The sequence below is a fragment of the Megalopta genalis genome, chromosome 2 (genome assembly GCF_051020955.1).
Source record: "Megalopta genalis isolate 19385.01 chromosome 2, iyMegGena1_principal, whole genome shotgun sequence".
In the NCBI taxonomy this organism is placed as follows: Eukaryota; Metazoa; Arthropoda; class Insecta; order Hymenoptera; family Halictidae; genus Megalopta; species Megalopta genalis.
In genome coordinates this window covers 20,463,385-20,479,869 of record NC_135014.1, presented here as the reverse complement: position 1 = coordinate 20,479,869, position 16,485 = coordinate 20,463,385, and positions in this window count along the sequence as shown.

Genomic DNA, 16,485 nt, shown 5'->3' with positions numbered 1-16,485 from the left:
CAAAATCGTATCTCTAATTTCAACGCGAATTTCCAAATGGTTTCCGATAATTTCTAAATCTTTTCCGCGAATGGAAATTAATATTTTCGATTAAAATCTTAAATGCGTGTGCTATGGAATCTTGGACACTTCTTGATGATGCTACTCTCTCTACGCTGCTACTCTCTTCTACTTCTTCCTACTACAAATTCCAGGACCAACATCGCATCGAAATGTAAGTCGATCTTATTTGACCAGTAGTTCTCTCAATTTTTTCGAGTACAGTGACCACATACTTGTTGCGAATTCTATTGTATATTTAGTTAGGATGTATTCTTTTCAATGACTTGCGTTTTCCGTTCGAATTCAATTGCCGTTACCCTTGCCAATACTTCTGTCATTGTTACTTCCATTAAATTTTTGACATTACTATTGCCGTTACCCTCGCCAATACCTCTATCATCGTTACTTCCATTACTTTTTTGCCATTGCTATTGCCGTTACTTCTCGAGCAATTAAATTCACGCGTAGTCATCGAAACAGATTAATTTTGAAGAATAATTCGAAACTAATAACCCCATTTTAACTAGGATTTTCAGGTTCTTTATTTTCAGATTCTTTATTTTCAGGTTAATACTATCGTAAGATAAAACTTATGGTGTATATTATCATGTATATTATTATGTATATGTATTGTTAACTGGCCACTGTACTCGCTGCAGTATTAATAGTAGTAGTAGTAGTATTTGGGCAGACTTTGCCGCCCCAACGATCAACGCAGATGGGCACATCCGCGACTTGCAATAGCGTTGCAAAATAATCTTGCGTTGTTTCGCTTCATTTTCAACAGAGATCAAAATTAACGTAGCGAATAAAGCCATCGCGATTATCATTAGCATTGAAATTAATTATTCAAAGTATATCGTCGCGAATGAAATAATCGCGATTTGGTTCGATATGCAAGAAGCGTCAAAGATAGTGCGAATAAGTACGATCGCGTTTCAAGTTAGAAAATTTTGAAGATCATTAAAGTCCAGTCACTTTTACATCTCTGTTCATTGAATTAGCGTTACGACAACACAATCGCGTTGCAATAGTATACCTTCCGACTTTTCAGGCGCCCATGCTGCAACAGTTCGGATGGACATATCCGCATTTTGCTATAGTTTTGCGAATTGATCACGCATTGCTATAGTTAATTATGAACAGAAATTGAAATTAGCTTTGCGAGCGAAATAGTCGCAATTCTTATTTGAATTGCAGTGTCGAGTAGTTATAAGAGAAGGCTAAGGAGACTAAAGATAACCTTGCAAATTGTTCGCGGTTTCATTTGCCAATTTTCTTAGGTCTTTCAAAATTTGCAGATTTGTTCTTTTTGGAAATTGAAGTAATCTTTAGGATTTCTGTTCGTTAAATTAGCGTTGCGACGAATGAATCGCGTTGCAATAGCTTCATTAGACTTGTCAGACGTCCATGTTGCAGCTGCAACTATGGTCAACAATCAGCTCCGATTTGCATTATAGCGTTTCGAAAACTGAATATCGCGGCTTGTCTTCGATTTAATTTCAAAGTTAGCATTGCGAGAAAATCGCGTTGCAGTAGCTACGTTCGTTTTTTAAACGCCATGCTGCATGGGGTTCGCGATTTTCCTTAGAGTTGCGAGACGAAATGACCAACGGTTGTGTTAGCGTCGCAAGAATTGCCAACGCGTTGTGTGTTCCGTCACAAAATGATACGACGAAATAGCCACGGGATTACTTAATAATAACATTAGCAAGAAGAATTGTCGTTAATATTAAACATCGAAAAGCAATTAATTTGTTAACGAAACTCGTCAACTGCAACAATTTCACGAAACACTCGTGCTCGAGAAATTACTTCATATTCCTGACTCTATCAATTATCTTCGCGAGCAAATTAAATGGCAAAATAGCCAGCGTGCTTCTTAAACATACTTCTAACAAGCAGAATTATTGCAAATATTAAGAAGAGAGAAATAATAAATAAATTAACGAAAGCAATTTGATATAATAACTTTTCGATTGATTTGTGCAAGCCTCTTGTTAATTGAACCTCGTTGGTACTTTTCATGAACAAACTAAGCGATGAAATAATTTCTCGGGCACCGGATAGCATTATTGCAAAATAAATTATCGCGAATATTAAATAAATGGAAATAATCGAAATTGTCGAAATTATCGATCGCCGTTGATCGTGCGGTCGTCGATCGTCAAAGTCAGAGGTGGGGGTATATCTCGTGCTCGCTTGTCTCAAAGTCATTGCCTAATTAGTCGGAACTTGTCTAATGTGGGAATCAGTCGTGTTTCAAGAAAGCTCTTCCAAAAGTGCTATTATAATAAATTAAATTGTTAAGAATTAAGATATAATATAATTTTAAAGGAAAATTAGTGCGTGAAATTATAATAAATAAAATTGTTAAGAATTAAGATGTAATATAATTTTAAAGGAAACTTAGTACGTGAAATTAATCGCGTTTCAGGGAAGCTCTTCTAAAAGTGTTATTATAATAAATTAGATTGTTAAGAATTAAGATATAATATAATTTCAAAGAAATCTTACTGCGTGAAATTATAATAAATTAAATTGTTAAAAATTAAAATGTAATATAATTTTAAAGGAAAATAAAACTTTAATAACTCATCGACCGATTTGTGCAACCATTGTTCTCATGTTAATTAAACCTCGTTGGTACTTTTCACGAACAATTTAAGTGATGAAATAATTTTCCGGGCACCGGATAGCATTATTGCAAAATAAATTACCGCAAATATTAAACCATTGGAAATAATCGAAGTTATCGATGTTATCGATCGTGGTCGATCGCGCGATCGTCGATCAGCAAAGTCGGTGGTGGGGGTACTCTACGTGCTCGCTCGGCTCAAAGTCGTTGCTCAATTAATCGGAACTTGACTAGTGGGGAAATCAGTCGTATTTCAAGTAAGCTCTTCCAATATTGTGATTATAGTAAATTAAATTTTTAAGAATTAAGATGTAATATAATTATAAAGGAAACTTAGTGCTCAGGCATTCGCGATTTTCTTTAGAGTTGCGGGATAAAATTAACAACGCGTTGTGTTAGCGTGGCGAGAAATTGCCAATGCGCTGTGTTAGCGTGGCGAGAAATTGCCAACGCGTTGTGTTAGAATCGCTTTCGATGTACGTGTGCGTGCGTACGTGAGTGTCGCGATCTAAACATTACGAATTGCGATGATGTTAAGACGATCGGCTGGCGTCGGCCGCTGGCTAGGACGATCGGCTGTCGCCGGCGGCTGCTGAACGGTCGGCGACGTCATGCGCTGACGTCATGCCAGCCTCATTGGCTGGCATTGTGCGCAGGCTGAGACGATCGGCTGGCGTCGGGGGCTGCTAGCACGATCGGCGGACGTCGGGCACTAGTTGAACGAAACCCACCAATTCGAAAGGACGCACTCGCAGGGAACGCGACAGAACACGACAGAACGTGACGTACGTCGTAAGGCAATTTACGATTATACAATCACGATTACGGTTTCAGATACGAATAACGATAGGGGATTATAATATAATGAACACGGCTTAAAAAATAGAGTAGTTTCCAAAACCTACTATCTCTAAATTATTATTAAAACAGCTAGAAATAATAAATGCGTCGAGAGAATATTTTTGATGTAACGATTCTTCGATAAATTCGTGCTTTAAAAATTACTTCGTATGTTCGACGTTATTAATTACTTCCGCTACTAAATGTTACAACGAAATAGCCACAGGATTATTTAATAATACCATTTGCAATAAGAATCCTTTGTTAAGAATTAAGATATTATATAAGTTTAAAGGAAACTTAGTGCATAAAATTATAATAAATTAAATTTTTAAGAATTGAGATGTAATATAATTTTATAAAGGAAACGTAGTGCTCAGGCATTCGCGATTTTCTATAGAGTTGCAAGACGAGATAAACAACGCGTTGTGTTAGCGTGGCGAGAAATTGCCAACGCGTTGTGTTAGAATCGCTTTCGGAGCGACCTTCGAAATTACGTAGTCGATCGGTTTCGCAGCTCCCGGGCGTTTACCCCACACGATGTACGTGTGCGTGCGTACGTGAGTGTCGCGATCTAAACATTGCGAATTGCGATCGGCTGGCGTCGGCCGCTGGCTAGGATGATCGGCTTTCACCGGCGGCTGCTGAACGCTCGGCTGACGTCATGCGCGACGTCATGCCAGCCACATTGGCTGGCATCGTGCGCAGGCTAGGACGATCGGCTGACGTCGGGCACTAGTTGAACGAAACCCATAAATTCGAAAGGACGCACTCGTAGGGAACGCGACAGAACACAACAGAACGCGACGAACGTCGTAAGGCAATTTACGATTATACAATCACGATTATGGTTTAGGATACGAATAACGATAGGGGATTATAATATAATGAACACGGCTTAAAAAATAGAGTAGTTTCCAAAACCTACTATCTCTAAATTATTATTAAAACAGCTAGAAATAATAAATGCATCGATAGAATATTTTTGATGTAACGATTCTTCGATAAATTCGTGCTTTAAAAATTACTTCGTATGATCGACGTTATTAATTACTTCCGCTACTAAATGTTACAACGAAATAGCCACGGGATTATTTAATAATACCATTTGCAATAAGAATTCTTTGTTAAGAATTAAGATATAATATAATTTTAAAGGAAAATTAGCGCGTGAAGTTATAATATATTATATTATTAGGAATTAAGATATAATATAAGTTTAAAGGAAACTTAGTGCGTAAAGTTATAATGAATTAAATTGTTAAGAATTAAGATGTAATATAATTGTAAAGGAAAATTAATGCGTGAAATTAATCACGTTTCAGGAAAGCTCTTCTAAAAGTGTAATTACAATAAATTAAATTGTTAAGAATTAAAATGTAATATAATTTTAAAGGAAAATAAAAATTTATTATCTCACCGACCGATTTGTGCAAGTCTCGTTGGTTCTTTTCATAAACAATTTAAGCGATGAAATAATTTTTCGGGCACCGGATAGCATTATTACAAAATTAATTATCGCGAATATTAAATAATTGGAAATTATCGAAATTATCGATCGCCGTTGATCGTCAAAGGCAAGGTTAAATTTCTTTGTCTTTTGTTAAATCCGTTTGTCCTTTGTTTGCTCGCTCGACTCAAAGTCATTGCTCGATTAGTCGTTACTCGTTTAGTGGAAAAATCAGTTGCATATCAGGAAAGCTCCTGCAAAAGTGATATTATAAATTAAATTGTTAAGAATTAAGATATAATATAATTTTCAAGGAAAATTATTGCGTTAAATTACTTAATTAATTGTTGGAACGACTACTATAACAGAATATAACAGAAAATGTACAAAATCTAAGTAAATTGGATTTTTTCACTCGTGTCAGGCAGTGCACAATCAATTTTATTGTTCGGAAAGTTTAGTGTTAATAGAAATTCGCTCTGCTTCCTTCTATAATCGAAGTTAATTAATTTTCTATTTAATTCGAATCTAAATTTATTTAACATTCGGTAAAATTATTATTAACAGTTGTTTGGCAAAATCGTATCTCTAATATCAACGCGAATTTCCAGGTGGTTTCCAATAATTTCCAAATCCTGTCCAAATGGAAATTAATATTTTGGATTAAAGTCTGAGATGTGTGTTCCTCTCTCCTACTGCTGTCTTTGCTGCTGCTATTGCTACTCCGCTCCTACTTCCATTTACTTCTTCCTACTACAAATTCCAGACCCAACATCGCATCGAAATGTAAGTCGCATGCTCTTATTTTACCAGTAGTTTCCTCAATTTTTCGAGTACAGTGACCACATACTTATTGCGAATTCTATCGCATATGTAGTTAGGATGTTTTCTTTTCGATGATTTGCGTTACCCGTTTGAATTTAATTATCGAGTAATTAAATTCGCACGCATTCGTCGAAACAAATTGATTTTGAAGAATAATTTGAAACTAATAACCCCATTTTAGCTACGATTGTCAGGTCCTTTATTTTCAGATTCTTTATTTTCAGGTTAATACTATTGTAAGACAAAAATTATTGTGTATATTATCATGTATATTATTATGTATATGTATTGTTAACTGGTCACTGTACTTGCTGCAGTAGTAATAGTAGTAGTAGTAGTAGTATTTGGGCTGGCTTTTCCGCCCCAACGATCAGCGCAGATGGGCACATCCGCGACTTGCAATAGCGTTGCGAAAGAATCTCGCATTGTTTCGCTTCATTTTCAACAGAGATCAAAATTAGCGTAGCGAATAAAACCATTGCGATTATCATTAGCATTGAAATTGATTATTCAAAGTATATCGTCGCGAATGAAATAATCGCGATTTCATTAGGTTCGATATGCAAGAAGCGTTAAAGATAGCGTTGCGAATAAATACGATCGCGTTTTAAGTTAGAAGATTTCGAAGATCATTAAAGTCCATTCGCTATTGCATCTCTGTTCATTGAATTAGCGTCGCGACGACATAATCGCGTTGCAATAGCTTCGTTCGTCTTTCAGAGCCCATGCTGCAGCTGCAACCCTCCGCAGTGCAGGCATTCGCGATTTTCCTTAGAGTTGCGAGACGAAATTAACAACGCGTTGTGTTAGCGTCGCAAGAAATTGCCAATTCTTTGTGTTAGAGTTGCGAAAATTGCCAACGCGTTATGTTAGAGTCGCGAAATAAATGCCGCACTGCGAGTAGCCGTTCCAAGGATCGCTGCATCATTTCTTTGTCACTTTCACTTTGATTTTCTCTCTGGCATACAAAATCAAATTGTAATTCTCATATTCGGAGTCAATCTCCTCACGTGGGGGGTACGTTAGCGTTCTTAACTTAAATTTGTTAGATTACGATTTTTCCATTTTCTGAAAAATTGCACTTTTGTGGTGTTGCCGATTTATATTTTAAGTCGGCTTTCGAAACAAGATTTCGTTCAAAAATTGATGAAATTGGTATTCCTCCCATCGGAGGTCCCTCAGGGGCTCGCTCATGGGTGGGGCCCGTGGGCGAGTACGGAGGGTAGCGTTAGTTTATAAGTCGTTGTTGTAAGAAAGGAAGCCATAGCGAATTCCGACTTCGTTCTGGCTCCCTTTCGGGTCTCTAAAGCAGCAACCTCCTCGCGGTGAGATCCGGGCAATCGGTATCATTATCGACCTAGAAAATGTTGCCAATGGCAATGTTTTTTCAATCGGGGATTATACCGAGCAAATAGCTGCAAAATTTATACTGTAAAATGGTGTGTATTGTAAAAGTGTGGTCCCTCAGGGGCTCGCTTGCAGGAGGGGTCTGCAAGCGAGTACGGGGGGTAGCGTTCCCGAGGTACCCGAGTCGCTAATTTCGCATATGTCCAGTAGTATTGCCTTAGATTTACATTTTCGCATCTCGTTTTTGACTCCGCCACTGCAGATAGCTGTGGTGGCCTTGCTTGCGCATACTCTTGGGTAAGTCCGGACACATCTCGATGTTCGACGAGTGACCATGCGGCGTGGTGATTCGAACGCGGACCCTCCTTCTGGGGAGGCTCTCGCTTTGCACATACGCTATGTAAGCCGTCCTTAGCTCTCTCTTGGGGGCGGGGCGCAGGGCGAGAAATCCGACCCATTGTGGGATGATCCAACTTTGCATCATCATTCCTCATGTGATCGCGCCGGTCATCGTGATGTGCGAGGCTCCAGACTTGTGCGAGCATTGTACGCGTCGCGTCACCCTCGAGTCCGTGCCTTCTGTCCTGACTCGCACTTGTTTCTCACTTTTAAAGAATCACTGCCATCTGTACTGATTCATTTTGGTCTCCGTGGATCGGAGACTTCTTCTTTGATCCACTTGGTCCGCAATAGTACTTGACATATGCGAATGTGTGAGTGAGTGTGGGCGTGTGCTAGCTAGCAGGCGAGCGTGTGTGTCAGTTTATAAGTCGTCGTTGTAAGAAAGGGAGCCATAGCGAATTCCGACTTCGCTCTGACTCCCTTTCGGGTCTCTAAAGCAGCAACCTCCTCGCGGTGAGATCCGGGCAATCGGTATCATTATCGACCTAGAAAATGTTGCCAATGGCAATGTTTTTTCAATCGGGGATTATACCGAGCAAATAGCTGCAAAATTTATACTGTAAAATGGTGTGTATTGTAAAAGTGTGGTCCCTCAGGGGCTCGCTTGCAGGAGGGGTCTGCAAGCGAGTACGGGGGGTAGCGTTCCCGAGGTACCCGAGTCGCTAATTTCGCATATGTCCAGTAGTATTGCCTTAGATTTACATTTTCGCATCTCGTTTTTGACTCCGCCACTGCAGATAGCTGTGGTGGCCTTGCTTGCGCATACTCTTGGGTAAGTCCGGACACATCTCGATGTTCGACGAGTGACCATGCGGCGTGGTGATTCGAACGCGGACCCTCCTTCTGGGGAGGCTCTCGCTTTGCACATACGCTATGTAAGCCGTCCTTAGCTCTCTCTTGGGGGCGGGGCGCAGGGCGAGAAATCCGACCCATTGTGGGATGATCCAACTTTGCATCATCATTCCTCATGTGATCGCGCCGGTCATCGTGATGTGCGAGGCTCCAGACTTGTGCGAGCATTGTACGCGTCGCGTCACCCTCGAGTCCGTGCCTTCTGTCCTGACTCGCACTTGTTTCTCACTTTTAAAGAATCACTGCCATCTGTACTGATTCATTTTGGTCTCCGTGGATCGGAGACTTCTTCTTTGATCCACTTGGTCCGCAATAGTACTTGACATATGCGAATGTGTGAGTGAGTGTGGGCGTGTGCTAGCTAGCAGGCGAGCGTGTGTGTTAGTTTATAAGTCGTCGTTGTAAGAAAGGGAGCCATAGCGAATTCCGACTTCGCTCTGACTCCCTTTCGGGTCTCTAAAGCAGCAACCTCCTCGCGGTGAGATCCGGGCAATCGGTATCATTATCGACCTAGAAAATGTTGCCAATGGCAATGTCTTTGCAATCGTGGATTATACCGAGCAAATAGCTGCAAACTTTATACTGTAAAATGGTGTGTATTGTAAAAGTGTGGTCCCTCAGGGGCTCGCTTGCAGGAGGGGTCTGCAAGCGAGTACGGGGGGTAGCGTCCCCGAGGTACCCGAGTCGCTAATTTCGCATATGTCCAGTAGTATTGCCTTAGCTTTACATTTTCGCATCTCGTTTTTGATTCCGCCACTGCAGATAACTGTGGTGGCCTTGCTTGCGCATACTCCTGGGTAAGTCCGGACACATCTCGATGTTCGACGAGTGACCATGCGGCGTGGTGATTCGAACGCGGACCCTCCTTCTGGGGAGGCTCTCGCTTTGCACATACGCTATGTAAGCCGTCCTTAGCTCTCTCTTGGGGGCGGGGCGCAGGGCGAGAAATCCGACCCATTGTGGGATGATCCAACTTTGCATCATCATTCCTCATGTGATCGCGCCGGTCATCGTGATGTGCGAGGCTCCAGACTTGTGCGAGCATTGTACGCGTCGCGTCACCCTCGAGTCCGTGCCTTCTGTCCTGACTCGCACTTGTTTCTCACTTTTAAAGAATCACTGCCATCTGTACTGATTCATTTTGGTCTCCGTGGATCGGAGACTTCTTCTTTGATCCACTTGGTCCGCAATAGTACTTGACATATGCGAATGTGTGAGTGAGTGTGGGCGTGTGCTAGCTAGCAGGCGAGCGTGTGTGTTAGTTTATAAGTCGTCGTTGTAAGAAAGGGAGCCATAGCGAATTCCGACTTCGCTCTGACTCCCTTTCGGGTCTCTAAAGCAGCAACCTCCTCGCGGTGAGATCCGGGCAATCGGTATCATTATCGACCTAGAAAATGTTGCCAATGGCAATGTCTTTGCAATCGTGGATTATACCGAGCAAATAGCTGCAAACTTTATACTGTAAAATGGTGTGTATTGTAAAAGTGTGGTCCCTCAGGGGCTCGCTTGCAGGAGGGGTCTGCAAGCGAGTACGGGGGGTAGCGTCCCCGAGGTACCCGAGTCGCTAATTTCGCATATGTCCAGTAGTATTGCCTTAGCTTTACATTTTCGCATCTCGTTTTTGATTCCGCCACTGCAGATAACTGTGGTGGCCTTGCTTGCGCATACTCCTGGGTAAGTCCGGACACATCTCGATGTTCGACGAGTGACCATGCGGCGTGGTGATTCGAACGCGGACCCTCCTTCTGGGGAGGCTCTCGCTTTGCACATACGCTATGTAAGCCGTCCTTAGCTCTCTCTTGGGGGCGGGGCGCAGGGCGAGAAATCCGACCCATTGTGGGATGATCCAACTTTGCATCATCATTCCTCATGTGATCGCGCCGGTCATCGTGATGTGCGAGGCTCCAGACTTGTGCGAGCATTGTACGCGTCGCGTCACCCTCGAGTCCGTGCCTTCTGTCCTGACTCGCACTTGTTTCTCACTTTTAAAGAATCACTGCCATCTGTACTGATTCATTTTGGTCTCCGTGGATCGGAGACTTCTTCTTTGATCCACTTGGTCCGCAATAGTACTTGACATATGCGAATGTGTGAGTGAGTGTGGGCGTGTGCTAGCTAGCAGGCGAGCGTGTGTGTTAGTTTATAAGTCGTCGTTGTAAGAAAGGGAGCCATAGCGAATTCCGACTTCGCTCTGACTCCCTTTCGGGTCTCTAAAGCAGCAACCTCCTCGCGGTGAGATCCGGGCAATCGGTATCATTATCGACCTAGAAAATGTTGCCAATGGCAATGTCTTTGCAATCGTGGATTATACCGAGCAAATAGCTGCAAACTTTATACTGTAAAATGGTGTGTATTGTAAAAGTGTGGTCCCTCAGGGGCTCGCTTGCAGGAGGGGTCTGCAAGCGAGTACGGGGGGTAGCGTCCCCGAGGTACCCGAGTCGCTAATTTCGCATATGTCCAGTAGTATTGCCTTAGCTTTACATTTTCGCATCTCGTTTTTGATTCCGCCACTGCAGATAACTGTGGTGGCCTTGCTTGCGCATACTCCTGGGTAAGTCCGGACACATCTCGATGTTCGACGAGTGACCATGCGGCGTGGTGATTCGAACGCGGACCCTCCTTCTGGGGAGGCTCTCGCTTTGCACATACGCTATGTAAGCCGTCCTTAGCTCTCTCTTGGGGGCGGGGCGCAGGGCGAGAAATCCGACCCATTGTGGGATGATCCAACTTTGCATCATCATTCCTCATGTGATCGCGCCGGTCATCGTGATGTGCGAGGCTCCAGACTTGTGCGAGCATTGTACGCGTCGCGTCACCCTCGAGTCCGTGCCTTCTGTCCTGACTCGCACTTGTTTCTCACTTTTAAAGAATCACTGCCATCTGTACTGATTCATTTTGGTCTCCGTGGATCGGAGACTTCTTCTTTGATCCACTTGGTCCGCAATAGTACTTGACATATGCGAATGTGTGAGTGAGTGTGGGCGTGTGCTAGCTAGCAGGCGAGCGTGTGTGTTAGTTTATAAGTCGTCGTTGTAAGAAAGGGAGCCATAGCGAATTCCGACTTCGCTCTGACTCCCTTTCGGGTCTCTAAAGCAGCAACCTCCTCGCGGTGAGATCCGGGCAATCGGTATCATTATCGACCTAGAAAATGTTGCCAATGGCAATGTCTTTGCAATCGTGGATTATACCGAGCAAATAGCTGCAAACTTTATACTGTAAAATGGTGTGTATTGTAAAAGTGTGGTCCCTCAGGGGCTCGCTTGCAGGAGGGGTCTGCAAGCGAGTACGGGGGGTAGCGTCCCCGAGGTACCCGAGTCGCTAATTTCGCATATGTCCAGTAGTATTGCCTTAGCTTTACATTTTCGCATCTCGTTTTTGATTCCGCCACTGCAGATAGCTGTGGTGGCCTTGCTTGCGCATACTCCTGGGTAAGTCCGGACACATCTCGATGTTCGACGAGTGACCATGCGGCGTGGTGATTCGAACGCGGACCCTCCTTCTGGGGAGGCTCTCGCTTTGCACATACGCTATGTAAGCCGTCCTTAGCTCTCTCTTGGGGGCGGGGCGCAGGGCGAGAAATCCGACCCATTGTGGGATGATCCAACTTTGCATCATCATTCCTCATGTGATCGCGCCGGTCATCGTGATGTGCGAGGCTCCAGACTTGTGCGAGCATTGTACGCGTCGCGTCACCCTCGAGTCCGTGCCTTCTGTCCTGACTCGCACTTGTTTCTCACTTTTAAAGAATCACTGCCATCTGTACTGATTCATTTTGGTCTCCGTGGATCGGAGACTTCTTCTTTGATCCACTTGGTCCGCAATAGTACTTGACATATGCGAATGTGTGAGTGAGTGTGGGCGTGTGCTAGCTAGCAGGCGAGCGTGTGTGTTAGTTTATAAGTCGTCGTTGTAAGAAAGGGAGCCATAGCGAATTCCGACTTCGCTCTGACTCCCTTTCGGGTCTCTAAAGCAGCAACCTCCTCGCGGTGAGATCCGGGCAATCGGTATCATTATCGACCTAGAAAATGTTGCCAATGGCAATGTTTTTTCAATCGGGGATTATACCGAGCAAATAGCTGCAAAATTTATACTGTAAAATGGTGTGTATTGTAAAAGTGTGGTCCCTCAGGGGCTCGCTTGCAGGAGGGGTCTGCAAGCGAGTACGGGGGGTAGCGTTCCCGAGGTACCCGAGTCGCTAATTTCGCATATGTCCAGTAGTATTGCCTTAGATTTACATTTTCGCATCTCGTTTTTGACTCCGCCACTGCAGATAGCTGTGGTGGCCTTGCTTGCGCATACTCTTGGGTAAGTCCGGACACATCTCGATGTTCGACGAGTGACCATGCGGCGTGGTGATTCGAACGCGGACCCTCCTTCTGGGGAGGCTCTCGCTTTGCACATACGCTATGTAAGCCGTCCTTAGCTCTCTCTTGGGGGCGGGGCGCAGGGCGAGAAATCCGACCCATTGTGGGATGATCCAACTTTGCATCATCATTCCTCATGTGATCGCGCCGGTCATCGTGATGTGCGAGGCTCCAGACTTGTGCGAGCATTGTACGCGTCGCGTCACCCTCGAGTCCGTGCCTTCTGTCCTGACTCGCACTTGTTTCTCACTTTTAAAGAATCACTGCCATCTGTACTGATTCATTTTGGTCTCCGTGGATCGGAGACTTCTTCTTTGATCCACTTGGTCCGCAATAGTACTTGACATATGCGAATGTGTGAGTGAGTGTGGGCGTGTGCTAGCTAGCAGGCGAGCGTGTGTGTTAGTTTATAAGTCGTCGTTGTAAGAAAGGGAGCCATAGCGAATTCCGACTTCGCTCTGACTCCCTTTCGGGTCTCTAAAGCAGCAACCTCCTCGCGGTGAGATCCGGGCAATCGGTATCATTATCGACCTAGAAAATGTTGCCAATGGCAATGTCTTTGCAATCGTGGATTATACCGAGCAAATAGCTGCAAACTTTATACTGTAAAATGGTGTGTATTGTAAAAGTGTGGTCCCTCAGGGGCTCGCTTGCAGGAGGGGTCTGCAAGCGAGTACGGGGGGTAGCGTCCCCGAGGTACCCGAGTCGCTAATTTCGCATATGTCCAGTAGTATTGCCTTAGCTTTACATTTTCGCATCTCGTTTTTGATTCCGCCACTGCAGATAACTGTGGTGGCCTTGCTTGCGCATACTCCTGGGTAAGTCCGGACACATCTCGATGTTCGACGAGTGACCATGCGGCGTGGTGATTCGAACGCGGACCCTCCTTCTGGGGAGGCTCTCGCTTTGCACATACGCTATGTAAGCCGTCCTTAGCTCTCTCTTGGGGGCGGGGCGCAGGGCGAGAAATCCGACCCATTGTGGGATGATCCAACTTTGCATCATCATTCCTCATGTGATCGCGCCGGTCATCGTGATGTGCGAGGCTCCAGACTTGTGCGAGCATTGTACGCGTCGCGTCACCCTCGAGTCCGTGCCTTCTGTCCTGACTCGCACTTGTTTCTCACTTTTAAAGAATCACTGCCATCTGTACTGATTCATTTTGGTCTCCGTGGATCGGAGACTTCTTCTTTGATCCACTTGGTCCGCAATAGTACTTGACATATGCGAATGTGTGAGTGAGTGTGGGCGTGTGCTAGCTAGCAGGCGAGCGTGTGTGTTAGTTTATAAGTCGTCGTTGTAAGAAAGGGAGCCATAGCGAATTCCGACTTCGCTCTGACTCCCTTTCGGGTCTCTAAAGCAGCAACCTCCTCGCGGTGAGATCCGGGCAATCGGTATCATTATCGACCTAGAAAATGTTGCCAATGGCAATGTTTTTTCAATCGGGGATTATACCGAGCAAATAGCTGCAAACTTTATACTGTAAAATGGTGTGTATTGTAAAAGTGTGGTCCCTCAGGGGCTCGCTTGCAGGAGGGGTCTGCAAGCGAGTACGGGGGGTAGCGTCCCCGAGGTACCCGAGTCGCTAATTTCGCATATGTCCAGTAGTATTGCCTTAGCTTTACATTTTCGCATCTCGTTTTTGATTCCGCCACTGCAGATAACTGTGGTGGCCTTGCTTGCGCATACTCCTGGGTAAGTCCGGACACATCTCGATGTTCGACGAGTGACCATGCGGCGTGGTGATTCGAACGCGGACCCTCCTTCTGGGGAGGCTCTCGCTTTGCACATACGCTATGTAAGCCGTCCTTAGCTCTCTCTTGGGGGCGGGGCGCAGGGCGAGAAATCCGACCCATTGTGGGATGATCCAACTTTGCATCATCATTCCTCATGTGATCGCGCCGGTCATCGTGATGTGCGAGGCTCCAGACTTGTGCGAGCATTGTACGCGTCGCGTCACCCTCGAGTCCGTGCCTTCTGTCCTGACTCGCACTTGTTTCTCACTTTTAAAGAATCACTGCCATCTGTACTGATTCATTTTGGTCTCCGTGGATCGGAGACTTCTTCTTTGATCCACTTGGTCCGCAATAGTACTTGACATATGCGAATGTGTGAGTGAGTGTGGGCGTGTGCTAGCTAGCAGGCGAGCGTGTGTGTTAGTTTATAAGTCGTCGTTGTAAGAAAGGGAGCCATAGCGAATTCCGACTTCGCTCTGACTCCCTTTCGGGTCTCTAAAGCAGCAACCTCCTCGCGGTGAGATCCGGGCAATCGGTATCATTATCGACCTAGAAAATGTTGCCAATGGCAATGTCTTTGCAATCGTGGATTATACCGAGCAAATAGCTGCAAACTTTATACTGTAAAATGGTGTGTATTGTAAAAGTGTGGTCCCTCAGGGGCTCGCTTGCAGGAGGGGTCTGCAAGCGAGTACGGGGGGTAGCGTCCCCGAGGTACCCGAGTCGCTAATTTCGCATATGTCCAGTAGTATTGCCTTAGCTTTACATTTTCGCATCTCGTTTTTGATTCCGCCACTGCAGATAACTGTGGTGGCCTTGCTTGCGCATACTCCTGGGTAAGTCCGGACACATCTCGATGTTCGACGAGTGACCATGCGGCGTGGTGATTCGAACGCGGACCCTCCTTCTGGGGAGGCTCTCGCTTTGCACATACGCTATGTAAGCCGTCCTTAGCTCTCTCTTGGGGGCGGGGCGCAGGGCGAGAAATCCGACCCATTGTGGGATGATCCAACTTTGCATCATCATTCCTCATGTGATCGCGCCGGTCATCGTGATGTGCGAGGCTCCAGACTTGTGCGAGCATTGTACGCGTCGCGTCACCCTCGAGTCCGTGCCTTCTGTCCTGACTCGCACTTGTTTCTCACTTTTAAAGAATCACTGCCATCTGTACTGATTCATTTTGGTCTCCGTGGATCGGAGACTTCTTCTTTGATCCACTTGGTCCGCAATAGTACTTGACATATGCGAATGTGTGAGTGAGTGTGGGCGTGTGCTAGCTAGCAGGCGAGCGTGTGTGTTAGTTTATAAGTCGTCGTTGTAAGAAAGGGAGCCATAGCGAATTCCGACTTCGCTCTGACTCCCTTTCGGGTCTCTAAAGCAGCAACCTCCTCGCGGTGAGATCCGGGCAATCGGTATCATTATCGACCTAGAAAATGTTGCCAATGGCAATGTCTTTGCAATCGTGGATTATACCGAGCAAATAGCTGCAAACTTTATACTGTAAAATGGTGTGTATTGTAAAAGTGTGGTCCCTCAGGGGCTCGCTTGCAGGAGGGGTCTGCAAGCGAGTACGGGGGGTAGCGTCCCCGAGGTACCCGAGTCGCTAATTTCGCATATGTCCAGTAGTATTGCCTTAGCTTTACATTTTCGCATCTCGTTTTTGATTCCGCCACTGCAGATAGCTGTGGTGGCCTTGCTTGCGCATACTCCTGGGTAAGTCCGGACACATCTCGATGTTCGACGAGTGACCATGCGGCGTGGTGATTCGAACGCGGACCCTCCTTCTGGGGAGGCTCTCGCTTTGCACATACGCTATGTAAGCCGTCCTTAGCTCTCTCTTGGGGGCGGGGCGCAGGGCGAGAAATCCGACCCATTGTGGGATGATCCAACTTTGCATCATCATTCCTCATGTGATCGCGCCGGTCATCGTGATGTGCGAGGCTCCAGACTTGTGCGAGCATTGTACGCGTCGCGTCACCCTCGAGTCCG